Here is a 13,618-nt window from a genome sequence, read left to right on the forward strand (position 1 = left end):
TGGTCATGGTCAAATTTCAAGTTTTGGATAGTATCATTTTTCATAATCCATGTTAGGATTTCTTTTCTTTGGTCATTCTATGTAGTTATCGAAAAAAAAAAAAAAAATGAAAAAAAAAACATTTAAAAAATTTGAAAAAAAGAAGAAAAAAAAAGCAATAAAAGATCCAACAATGAAAACCTTCAAGTGTTGTTGGCCAGTTAATATCTAAAAACCAGTTTTCGGTGGATGTTAACTACAAAATAAATTCTTAGTGGTGAAAACTGTTTTTACAGTGCCATTAAGCGGTGAGTGATTGAAAAGCCAACAATCACTTATTGTTATCAAAATTTATTCAAAAAAAGAAGAAGAAGCAAAAATTGAAAAATGCAATAATTGGCGTTCCTGGTTTTTCTGTTAATCATTCTTTCCAGGAACACTCATCGGCTTAAGTGGTTCTTTTCATTCTTGGCACCTCTTGTCGCTCACTCTTGTAGCTCTGCTCTTCTTCAGCATGGTCCTCACATCTTTGATCACCCATAGTCTGAGTTGCCTATTCAGTTGAGGTGTTTTAAGTGGAATGTGCTACTTTTTATACTTGTTTAGTTGATGATGGTGGCCCCTCCAAATTGCAGTCATTCTCCTATTTCTGGTTCCTTCCAATCGTATGATCTTTGATGATTTCAGTCAGATGGTAGTCTTCTGTGGTGTTGCAATTTTGGATACCTCTCTTCGTTCATTATTGATTGATTCATCACTTTTGGTGGTGACAATTGCTTCATTACTCAATCTTCCTGCCTTGGTCTCTCTACCCATGCATGTTGGTAAAACAATTGATTTTGTTTTTCCTTATTTTATCTCTTAACTTTATTTGTATTGCTTATTATATTTGATCATTATGCAACACCCTATCCTCTCCTTGTTTGCTGTGGATGGTCAACCATTAAGTTGGGGGGAGGACTGTTATCCTTTTATCTTCCATCCATCACCCTTAATAATCCCATCCTTCTATCCATAATATCCATTGTATAATAGCCTTTGTTTTATCTTTCATCTCTCCTATTTTGCCCATTTAAACTTCTCTTGTGCAAATTGAGATAAATTTCTCCTATATGTAACCCTCTGAACCATGATGCTTAAAAAACAAAATTTGAAAAAGAAAACGAAGAAAGAAAAAAAACACCTTATGAAAGTCGAAACTGAGATCCCTATTGAAGAAGAAACATAACAAAGCTTGTCATGTAAAGCAAAGAAAGGGATTTGTGTTCATCTATGAGTTATCATGGTTTAGGGTGGAGACAAAGCCAAAATCCATAAACCTAAAGTGCTTTTAGTTAAAACTAAAGACCTCATGATCATAATAATTGCATGAGGATGTGCAATAAGCTAAGTTGGGGGGAATGATGAGACAATTTTATGTCCCAAATTATACCATATTTTAGCCTTCGTATAAGCCTTCACACTCATTTCAATGCCCATTTATATTCCATTTTCTCCTTATAAGTTGCATATGATTTAATATTTATGAGTAATATTTAATATAGTTATTAGATAGAATATGTGAATAAATAGATGAAATTGTATTTATCTAACAAGTTATGGTTCTTCCTGTTGCCTACTATGCATGTTCTTGTAGCTATTTCAAAAATACAAAGTTCCATCCACTTTGAAATGTATTGCTTGCTATATCTTATTGGCATTCATTATTTTCACAACAATTTAAAACATTATTCCTTCCAAGGATATTGACCAAGGAGTATGTTGAGAAAGAATCTAACAAGAATAATTACCAACTAAAATGAGGACAGTCAGTTTTGCATTTCCTTTTGCGAACAGATACAGATGAATTTCAAAAATCTGAGACATGGGTATTGTCCAGAGCATACCCAATTACAGTCCCACGCGGCATAGTCTTCAGAATGTGCATGACAGAAAAGTTAGAGACCATTTTCAAAATGTGATTTTTCTATTACAGGTTTGGATTTCAATTTTCAAAGTTTATTTTTGCTGCTATTACCAACTCAACTTCTCCAGCTTAGCTGAATTCTTACATGGAAAGCAAAGGATCCAACTAAGCATAAAAGGTTATTGCTTCCAAGGAGATGAGATAATATAGTCTCACGTGAAAATCAAGACCACTAAACTCCAAACCATTTTTCCATATTTTTTCAAAACCATATTGATTGAAGATGATATTGTTGCTATAAATAATAACAAAATGTTATGTATTCAACCTGTACCTGCAACAAACTACGTGGATACATGTTGGAAAAAACCTATGGTTCTAAGCATTCTGTTACAACAGAATTGCTTTTATTACCTATTGTTTATGGACCAAAACAAACCTCCAGCCTAATGGATATGAAGACAATGATGATTTGTTGGGATGGTAACAACAAAATACCTGCACATCAGATTTTTGCTATTTCTTGCATGGAGTATACATCACTGTGGTTATTGCATTTTTAAATCTGCGCCTATATAAGCAACAATAAACATACATAGTAGATATACACAATTTTGTAGATTGCCGTAAGGAAGCTTTCAAAAAGATATATTGTATCAACATGTGTTATTGTTGAATAAAGTAATATTTTGCATGATTAAAATGATGTAGAATTTTATCTTTCTCTACTCATCGTGCAAGCTAGGGAGTAAGGGCCCGCTCAACTAGCAAAGCATGATGATATTTTTATTTGGTATGCTATTTAAAATATTATTAAGAGTTTGATTTTAGAATTAGTCTATTTGTTAAATTAGATATTTGTGTTTTTTTATCTATTTAGTAATTTTAGATTAATTAATTTAGAGTTGGATGAAACATTTCTAAAGCCATTGTTATTTATAAATTGTTGTTCTTAATATTGTATAGATTAATGTTTATTTTTGTTTCTAATGTTCCTATCGCCAGGAAGTGACAGTTCTTGTCGCTGGGATTTCTTTAGTTTTTCATAGATTCAATCTGTGTGTTCTAGCTACATTCATAATCACTCAGGTCATAACTATCATCCCTTGATGGCATACTGCTCGAACACCTTTTGCAAGCTTACACTCTCGGATTGACACGTATAGACCAGCTGAACTTCAATATAAATCATTAATTTTTTATTATTATTTGTCTCAGTGTTGGCCTATCAGTCTCCACCACTCCTGTGTTGCAAAATACACATATTCTCTCCTCCCTCTCTTCCTTAGGTATTGTCCATCTACCTGTTTTGCACCTCAAATGATGATAGTTTGTCCTAAGTTGCACTAGGAGCATTTTAGCTCTTCATTTGATATTTTCTCCTATGTATGTTTTCCCTTTACTCATCTCTTGTTGGGTTAAATTATTTGATATAAAGGTTTATTTGAGATCTTTTCATACAAAATAGAGCTCCAACTTTTGAGCCTCTCAATTTGAACATGTGGGAATTGGGTGACACATAGCCCCACCAACTTAGTGAATTATTTTACCACATGTCAACAACTGCTTATTATTTTGTTCCTAAAACTAAATAACAAATTTAAACTTTTATGCTATCTTCACTGTAAAATTTATGGGACCACCAACTTCCTTAAATATAAGAGCTTTTTTTTTTCTATTTTTTTTCTAAAGTTGAATCATTTAAAAAACTAATGAGACCACTCACCATTAAATATTCTTAAAAAAATTCAGTGGCCGCCTGCTCTATTTTGTAGGAAGTCCCCCTCTATAGGACCCCAACCTTAGCCTACATGACTATCATTTTAGGACCAAGAGAAACATACTCTAATGAATAAATGATTGAAGATATTGTTCATTAGATGAAGTATAACACTCTTAACAAATTTTAAGTTCTTTTTAATGTTTTTTTTTTGGTAGATATTGATCAAGAAGCCTATGATTCTTTGGAGCATTCCTTCCTCAAACAACTCATTTAGACCATTCACCTTTAAATTGTCATCATATTGTATACACATATTCTCATATTTTGCATGTTCAAAGATGCACCTATTCAAATTAAGAGTCTTTTATGGAAGGCATTTGTAGAGTCATGTTATTAAATCTTTGGGTAGTTTGAATGACAACAACTTACACATAAGGTTTTTAATCAATCCATATTTTATATGGCAATTTCTTATTATCTTGTCAAGATAATCTTTTAGTCAAGGTTTCATGGGTTCATGTCTTTAAAGTTTTTTAGTAAGGCAATCAAAACCATTTTAAATATTTTTAACTGAATGATTGGGAATTTCCTTGGTGGATCCAAATCTAAAGATTTGTTTTGATTATCTAATCAAAACCTTAAAATGTTCAACGTTGTTATTGGCCTTATCCCTCTAAATATAATTCAAAAGATTAAGATTTTTTGTTTTCAAACCTTAAAGATCAAAAGAATGTAAGTAGTTGTTGGAAATCAGGATGTCTCAACCTTAACCATTCCTAACATTGTCTCTATTTATTTGATGTCAAAATTGTAATTTCTTGTTCATCATCTAGTGTGACATCACAAAATGAGTTGTTATCACGTTGGTAGGTGATATGGAGGATGAAAAGGATGTAATTTTCCCCTACATGAGGGACTAGGAGTCCTATGTTTTAGAGATATTTTGTCATGTGTTAACATTTCAGAAATATGTGCCAATCATCATTGTACAAAAGATTCTTAGGTTACAATACAATAAATTCCTATGATAGGTTGGAAAAGTGTAAGAAGACATTTTACATGGAGAATATAGGAACCCAAGTTGGGTTATGAAAAACTATAAGAGAATCAATCAATTATAGTAATTTATGATAGATTCTCTTATAGTTGTAAATATTGTCATGTATAACGTATTCTATGACAATTATAAGATGCATAAGAACATTTTTTATTTGACATTATCATATTTCCACAATCCATTGGAAATGTATAAAATTTTGTGTGTGGATTTGATTGCTTATGTTTTTTTAGTATTAGTATTTTGGAACACAGTCTGTGATCCATCATTAGGATGAACAAATGTAAAAATAGAATAGAAAAATATGTAGACCAAGCCTCACTAAGGAGGAATAAAAGATGGGGAGAAAGGTATCATACAAAATGAAGAGGAGAAGGGAAAAAAACATAATGAGAAAAATAAAGAAAATTAGAAAACACAAAGGAGAAAAAGGACTAAAAAAATCAAGCTGAAAAAGTCAAAAGAATGAAAAGAAACATAAAAAATGCATGCCCATGAAATAAAAATAGGTACAAAAAACTCAACTACAAAGTACACTACAATAAAATCAAGTAAAACATTAAAAATAATAAATAAACAAAAACAAAGAAGCATATATATGTGCAAATATATATGAAAATCTATATATAACTAATTTTAAAAATAACTAAAAAGTATATACCATAATATATATATATATATATAGTTTTTGTTGATTTATTTTTTTAATTTCTTGCTTTATCTTTATTGTATTTTTTTATCTTTAAGTTTTTTCACCTATTTTATCTCAGTATTTTTAGTTATTATTTATGTTTTTTTTTCCCTTCTTTGACTCTTTCTTCTTGGTTTTGTGATCTTTCTTCTCCTTCTTTGTGTTTTCTAATTTTCTTTTTTCTCTTTTTCGTTTATTTATTTTCCTTCTCTTCATTTTATGTGCTTCCCTTCTCCCCATCTTTTTTTCCTCCTTAGTGAGGCTTGGTCTACATATTTTGTTATTTTATTCTTTCATTCTCTCATTTTGATGATGGATCATGGAGTGTGATCCAAAAATTTGATGCTAAAAAATATACTGAACCAAATTTAGAAATATTTTTTTAAACATTTGTTATACCTATTATTAGCAAAAATGAACGACCCAAGTTTGGAGACATATAAGAAGGGTTAGAGAATCCTAGACAAGTGTTCATTGCATGCCTAGATATGGTAGAAAAATGTGCAACATGGATTTAAATATCGTCCACTTTTTTTTGTTTTAGTCTAAAAGCTACTTCAAACTTGTATGTCATTAATTAAGGTTTATGAAAAGAGTGAGGAAAATATTTACTTTTCATGTTTATCCTATCATATTTCCTTTAGAAGAGAAATGTGTAGACTCCATGTAAAGGCTTAGAGCCTACAAATATATCATAATAGTTTTTTTATAAATTAATACATTAATTTGATGCTTTAGACTGTGGATTTTTTTACCCAATAGGATTGTCCCACTTGTAATGGTGTTCCTTCTATTTTGTTTATCTTTTTAGGTATAATACTTTCAATGTTCTCAAAATATTTTCTTACAAGTAGTTATGTTGCAAAAGTTTTATTACAACTAAAAAGTACATGATATCTCCTTTATGGGTTAATGGATGGGAAAGTAATTATGACTCTTTTCACTTTAATGGCTTAGGAGTATGTGCTTGCACAATGTTACTAAAATTTGAATAAAAGAAAACCATAGGAAATTGAAGGTACACATTACTTCTTAGAGGTCTTTCTAGTGTTGTATTTCTATTTTATTTGGTATCAGAGCTTAGATCCATGACTCACATATATCTTGCATGTGAAAGTCCATAGTGTCTAAGGTTTCTGGATATTTCTTATATTGTAGTAGCTTATCTTGGAAGCTACAAGGAATCAATTTTCAAGGAATTATTTTATTATTACTCCTTTTGTGAGTGGAAGTCTTACAATTGATCTTAATTCTGAGAGTAGGAATCCTATTTTTTAGAGATATTTTGTCATGCGTTAGCATTTCAGAATCATGTGCTAGTCATCATTGCATAAAAATTCTTAGGAAAATTCCAATGATAGGTTGGAAAAGTGTTAGAAGATATTTTACATGGAGAATATGGGAACCGATGTTGGGTTATGACAAATTATAAGATAATTGATTAATTATAGTAATTTAAGATAGATTTTCTTATAGTTGTAACTAGTGTCATGTATAACATATTCTATGACAATTATATGGTGCATAAGAACATTTTTTATTTAACATTATTATATTTCCTCAATCTATTAGAAATGTATAAAACTTTCTATGTGAATTTGATAGTGTATATTTTTTTAGCATCAACTTTTCAGGTTATAGTATGTGATCCATCATTAGGATGAGAGAACGTGAGAATAGAATAGAAAAATATGCAAGCCAAGCCTCACCAAGGAGGGGTAAAAGACATGGAGAAGGGAATCATACAAAATGAAGAGAAGGAAAAAAAAAAATGAAATGAGAAAAAAAAAAAGAGAAAACACAAAGAAGGAGAGGAAAGACCAAAACAAAAAAATCAAGCTAAAAAAGTCAAAAGAATGAAAAGAAACATAAAAACTAAAAAATGTATGCCCGTGATATAAAATAAGTATTGTAAATTCAAATACAAAGTACACTATGATAAAGCTAAGTAAAATATTTAAAAGAATAAATCAACAAAAATAAAAAGTATATATTCGAGTGTGTAAATGCATATGAATATCTATATATAAGTAACTAGAAAGAAATAACAAAAATATATATTGGTTCGATGCTTTGGACTGTGGGGTTTTTTACACAATAGGATTGTCCCATGTATATGTAATGGCGTTCCTTTTATTTTGTCTATCTTTTTACTATTATACTTTCAATGTTCTTAAAATATTTTCTTACAAGTAGTTATGTTGCAAAAGTTTTATTATAGATAAAATGTACATGATATCTCCTCTATGGGTTAATGGTTGGGAAAATAATTGTGCCTCTTTTCAATTTAATGACTTCAGAGCATTTTCTTGTACAAAGTTATTGAAATTTGAATAAAAGAAAACCATATAAAACTAAAGGTACAAATTTCCTCTTAGAGGTCTTTCTAGTGTTGTATTTCCCTTTTATTTGGTATCAGAGCTTAGATCCATGGCTCACATGCACTTTAATGATATTGTATGTGAAAGTCCATAGTGTCTAAGGTTATGGATATTTTGTCTGTTGTGATTTATTAGCTTGGAAGCTACAAGGGATCGACTTTGAAGGAATTGTTGATTATTACTCCTTTTCTGAGTGGAAATCTTGCAATTGATCTTATTTTGAGATACATGTATTATGAATTATGAAGAAGAAGGGGATTAATAGAGTCAATCACATGGTTCTATTTGGTTGATATTGATACGAAACTCTTGTTTGTTAATGTCAAATAATCCTCATGCATGGTAGTGTATCTCCTAGTTGTGTACAACAAAATATTCTTGTTGGATAGTTATTTTCAACTCCTTGGTGATTCTATGAAACTTTAGTTGTTTGACTATGGTTTTATGTTCTTCTATTTGGTGTTTGGATTTAGACCTTGGCATTGGAAGACATTGTTTCAGTAGTCTGAATGAATATAGGCTACTTGGATGATCAATGGATGATATTAAAGATTATATTAAAACCTAGCTCCTCCATATGCATGTTCTTAATGGTGATTATAAAATTGGTCAACAAATGGGTTTGCAAAAACTAGAACTTTTATTCATTTTGGTTGTTTATACTTGCATGTTTCAATTTCATGTTATTTGTATTTGAGGATGTGTAGAATTATCATTAAATGTCTATGATTATTCTTATCTATAGTTTTATATTGTTATTCTTTACCTACTTTGGTGATCAAACTTGCATGTCTTCTAGAGATAAGTTGATATGGATTTGCATGTTCACATAACATGGTGGTTGCATAGCTTTCACAAAATTGATCAAAAATTTTGGTTTTGTGTAATGTCCCCATCTTTTTAGCAACTCAGTGGGTTCTTAGCCTTTACATTCTCCGAAGGCTAAGTGAAGAAATAAGGAGAAATTGATTAAATTAATTTCTTATAAAATCATTAAAAAAATTAAAATTAAAAGGTGACTTTATATTTAATTAATTTAATTTTCTAGAAGCACAATTAATTATTATATTGCAAGGGAGAAGCTTCTAGAGAGTTCATTTTCTAGAAATATAATTAATTATTGTATTGGAAAGTGGGAAGCTTCTAGAGAATGCAATTAAATAATATTTTATTTCCTTCTAGAAGGGTGAAGGAAAAAAATAAATAGAGGAAAGAGCTTCATTGTTAATCATCCAACTATTGTCAATTGCATTTGATAAGAACATAGGAGAAGAAACTAAGGTTTCTAATTTTAGTTAGCCATTAGAGAACATCAACTCTTCAGTGTTACAACCATTTGAGGTGGTGGAATATCCACCAAATTTGGTATTCAGAAGAGCTTCAATTTAGGAGTTTTATTTGTGCTTAAATTGGAGAATACATTTGCTATTGGCTGCTACAGTACGCAAGAATGATGTTGCACTACAATACTTATGCTTGATTCATCTCCATTCTTGGGCATCACTATTATCAGGTTCCTCTTGTAACTATTAGTAGTTAGCATTGTAATTTTTAGGCATATGTTTTTACTATTATAATTCATAATCAAATTTTGGCATTATTGTAGTCATTATTGTAAGCTCATTTGTCTTAGCAAACTCATAGCAACATTGTACATGAGAATGAATTCAATAAAGGAGATACATGTTGCATACCATTTGTTTGCCAAAATGTGCAACTAATAGCATATATGATCAACATAATAGTTGTATGTCAATTATTTGTCAAAATTTTAGTTGGCTATAGGTATGCATTCCATATCTAGTTTCCATGTATAAGCATTGAAAGTACCAAAAGAACTACACTTGTATATTAGTTCATTGTAATATCATTTGCAAACATTCTAAATTTCTTAGCATTGAAAGGAAACATAAAAGTGTTTGACAATATTCCTTGAGCTAAAATCAATCAGTTTGGGCAAGGGATATTACATTGGTATCAAAGCTAAATCCTACCATCCCAAGGGTTTAGCAATCACAAGCCACTTGGGGTTGGCTCTCACAAATTTTTCACTATCAGATGAGCTTTGTTTGATATGGAACAAGATTTTATCAAGTAGCCAAACACTATAGGTGATAGGTAGGAGTGTAGTCCACCAAGAGACAATACGAATGAGGATTAGGAAATAAGGAATTTTTTTAGAGAAATGGTTATAGGACAAGAGCAAATGTCTCAGGCTTTGTAGGAACTCATCACCGTGGTTGAGTGTATGAACCCACAAGATAGACAAAATTTGGAACAAGGGGATAACAGGAGTGTAGTGGGATCACCTAGAACTCATAAAACTCTTTCCAGAACAATAGACAAGCCCACACGTCCCACTTTTATTAGAGAGGAACTAGTACATGAACCAATAGAGGAAGTTGAGGGTGAGACATTTGCAGATATCCTTATGGTTGCAAATGATGAATGGGAATTATTGGCACCATAGGTTCAAGAGAGGATGACCTTTGAATGCTTTGTAAATTAGAGGAGAGAACATTATAGGTCACTCAAATAGGATAGGAGGCCTAGGGGTCAAAATAGTGAGTTGAAGAGGGCTACAAGAAAGCTTACTATGCCTACATTTGATGGGAGTGGTAAGATGACAGCTCAAGCTTGGATTCATAAGCTTGACAAATTCTTTGCAGTAAGACCAATGACAAAGATTGAAGCTATCGAATACACCACTTTGCATTTGGAGGGATTAGCACATGATTGGTGGTACCATGGTATGGTAACACTTCAACATAATTAGGTGATAGAGTACTAGGACTTTGTGCATAGGTTGGTTGAAAGATTTGACAAGAAAGATCTAGAGGTTTACTTCCGAGAATTAGCACAACTGAAACAAATAAGCAACCTAGATTATTTCATTGGTGAATTTTAGCGGTTGACAATCATGGTGCCAAACATTTTAGAGTGCATATTGACATTTCTTTCATTGAGGGCCTATCTGAACCACTAAGAGGTTGGGCATTTGATACCATTTCTTTATAGGAGGCAAAGAAAAAGGCAAGAAGTATGGAACATGTAGTCCCAACAAACAAATTTCAGTCCAAAGGAGCATCTTCTAGTAAGGATAACAAACCATTTTATAAAAAATGAAAGAGGACTAATTTTAAAAATGATTCTACAGATAAAACTCTAACACCTTTTGACAGGGAAATATTAAATTATTTGAGGAAGAAAAAATTATGTTTCTACTATAAGAGACCCTGTGATGCAAACCATGACTGTCCTCTTAGACCAAAGGGCAAAGCTAACAGGGTTTTGTGGGCATACTATGAGGAATCAAAATATGATAATTTAGACCAATAGTCTGATATAGAGGAAATAAATGGTGAAAAAAGGAAGACAAGGCTGAAAACTTGTCTAAAATGGAGTCCACAAATGGGTGATCCCACAATAATGGGTTCCACTTTTTAACCAATTTTGACACTAAAATCAATATTTTTGCAACAAACGTCATGTTCAAGTGACTATATCTCCAAAACTATAAATAATTTCAAGATGACATAAACTAGTGATTTTGAATACTTTGTTCCTACTTTGTAACTATATTTTTTAATCTAAAATAAATAAATATTTATGTCAATTTTTTTTTATCTCCTCTGAAAAGTGGTACATAATATACTTCAATATTTTAAAGAGTGACAGTCCGTTTGACACACATAACTTTTTTTCTAGAAATGATAATGAAGTAATTCTTTCAACGTTGGATTTGTAGCATCAATATCCAGTGTTTGCATTTGGTTTGATTTATTTTTGTTGAATATTGTATAGTTTATGAAGTTTTGAAGTGACACGAATCGTAATTTAGACATATGTTTCGTTTGACACAAATAATTTGAAGTCAATTTATCATAAACCTAAATTTTTTTTTTTGAATAGTAAGGTATCTCAATAAGCTAGTGCCTACATATTTTTAAAAAAAAATTTGACCTAATTTACTAATTTTCCCGAAGTGTCGAAGTCGGTTGATGTTCAATTGGTAATGAACCAGTAATGAACCTATAATGAGTTAAACTCATATTTGAAAGTCTTAATGACTAAAATATGTATTAAAATTATAGTCATTGGAAAGCTTGCTCCGAGCAGCACATTTTGACATTTTTTATTTTACAGTAGGAGATCATTCTCCTACAATTATGGGAGTCAAAAGAGCGAAAAATAAAAAAAGTTATGAAAAATGAGTTCAAATTTTCCTAATTTTGAGCGTTCGCTCGAACACTGTGTTCGAGCGAACATATTATGCATGTTCGCATGAAAACATGTTCAGGTGAACATGTTTGTTGCACTTTCACGGCGACCAAAAAAATATCTGGCTATGTTTGCACGAACATAGCTAAAAATTTCGTGTTCGTGCGAACAATCAAAAAAGCCAAAAAATTATCAAAAATGGGCCCTATGCCTACATGCATGAAACATCATTCTATCCGTGAAACAAAAACCACCATGTCTCACGTTTCAATCATTGATTGCAAATTTTTATTATAGACGTCATTTTGTGCCATCAATCTCCGTATTTAGTATCAACCTGATAGTGCATTGCAGGCCTATCTTTGTCACGAATTTTGTCCATAGATAAATTGAAGGCAGGTGAGAGATTTCTCAATATTTGCAAATTAATATTCTTCCTATCTTCGTTCATGCTTTCATCAATATTTCTTATCTTCATTCACATTTAATTGAATTTTTTAATTTATAACTTGAATTAATAAAAAATATTTTATTTTATTTTCAAATCAAATTCATTCGATAAAAATAAATGTGTCATAACTCTTTATGAATTCTCAATTTCTATAAAGAAATAATCTAAGGTTTTCATTTCCTTCTAGAACATAGATTAGATGATTTTGTGTTCATAATGGTCTCCTTGTAGCATGTGGCAATTGTGGGATGAAGACATGATCATAACAAACTACTAATGTTTGCTTTGTAGGACGTTGTCGAAGACCATTGTGTGTTTGTCAAAACCATGTGTGTGGATTTATTAGATTAAATAACACTTTGTTTGGTGCTTAAAATGAACTTTTTATTTTTTGCCTAGCGTATTTATAGTGTTTAAATCCCTAGGAGTTGCATTGGACATATCCTCTCCCCTCGCCATTCGTGGATCTTGGGTGTAAGAGAAATCCATGTAACTTCTATAGGAGGCCTGCCTTGGACCAAGATACTCGATATTGGGTATGCCAAGGGACAACCTCAGAGCAGTAATGGGCCAAAAGCTAGGTCAACGTTCCAACTGCTATATAAAACTCGATTACGGTGAAAGCCATGTCGGTGGTATTGCTGAGTGATAGCTCTCCTCCAGTATCCTTGTGGTGCGTCAAACCCCTTTTCTCGGGGCTGGGAGACCTTTTGAGGAAGTTTATCACTCACTTGTTGAATGGAATGCCCTTACTAAAAACCATGTTTTAGTGGCCAAAATCCTTTCTATCCACTGGCTCAAGGGGTCACCCATGCCCATGAACACATCCTACATTCTCGTGGTCCTTAGTAGAGACAACAGTCCCTTGGGAAGTCATGCCCCTTGGGAAGCGGATCTTGGTAGCCCCGAGAAGTGAGTGCACTGTAAGGGGGAGCCTGTGGTGCCAAGGTCCTAAGTTGTCCGCTCTGGATAAGCGCAGCTGAACTTTGGTTCAAGTAGGAATTCAGTGGATACAGTCCTCAAGCCTAGGTTGTGGTGTGACTGTTCACTTTTAACAACAACTATTCTTGTCTTAATGTGTCTTGCGTGTGTGTAAAACATAATCAAGATAAAAGCCAACATTCAAATTTACACCTTGAAAATTTGCAAAACCTTGTCAAAATATCAAACATTGTCAAAACATTACAAACTTTGGTTCATTACATTCAA

This window comes from Cupressus sempervirens, chromosome 9 (assembly GCF_028749045.1).
Source record: "Cupressus sempervirens isolate cs-2001-9-10 chromosome 9, ASM2874904v1, whole genome shotgun sequence".
NCBI lineage: Eukaryota > Viridiplantae > Streptophyta > Pinopsida > Cupressales > Cupressaceae > Cupressus > Cupressus sempervirens.